Below are 755 nucleotides of genomic sequence, written 5' to 3' on the forward strand. Positions count from 1 at the left end.
TATTTATTGTCTAAAGTGCTTGGTCGGTATTACCGCCTCTTGTTTATTTCCTTTTTATTTTGTTGTTTTGTTATGATTATTTTTCTTATATTTATTGTTTGAAGTGCTTGGCTGGTATTACCGCCTTTTTATTCAAGCTTGTTATAATTATCTTTTAATGTTTATTGTTGTTATTTTTCTTATATTTATTGTCTAAAGTGTTTGGCCAGTATTACCGCCTCTTGTTTATTTCAGTTTATTTTATTGTTTTGTTATGCTTATTTTTTTATATATTTATTGTTTGAAGTGCTTGGTCGGTATTACCGCCTCTTGTTTATTTCCTTTTTATTTTATTGTTTTGTTATGATTATTTTTCTTATATTTATTGTTTGAAGTGCTTGACCGGTATTACCGCCTTTTGTTTATTCATGCTTGTTATAATTATCTTTTAATGTTTATTGTTGTTAATAGTGCTTATTAGTTGGAGAGTGAATTTCTTAATTTGTTGTATTTTTATTTTTGAGCTATTACTTTTATTTGTATTTTTTTCTTTCCTTTCCTTTCATATTCATATAATTGTTATATTATTATTATTATTTTATCATGGCTAATGTTGAAGATGTAGAGGGTGAAGGGAGTGTTCAAGGTAATGGACCTCCACAATTCAATGATCAACCTAATTTTCGAACTCTTAGAGAGTATCTTCACCCGGCTAGACAAAGTACACCTTTATGTATTATCTTACCTCTTAACCAACAAGCTTTCAATTTGAAACC

This window comes from Populus euphratica, unplaced genomic scaffold (assembly GCF_000495115.2).
Source record: "Populus euphratica unplaced genomic scaffold, PopEup_1.0 scaffold729.1, whole genome shotgun sequence".
Classification (NCBI taxonomy): Eukaryota; Viridiplantae; Streptophyta; class Magnoliopsida; order Malpighiales; family Salicaceae; genus Populus; species Populus euphratica.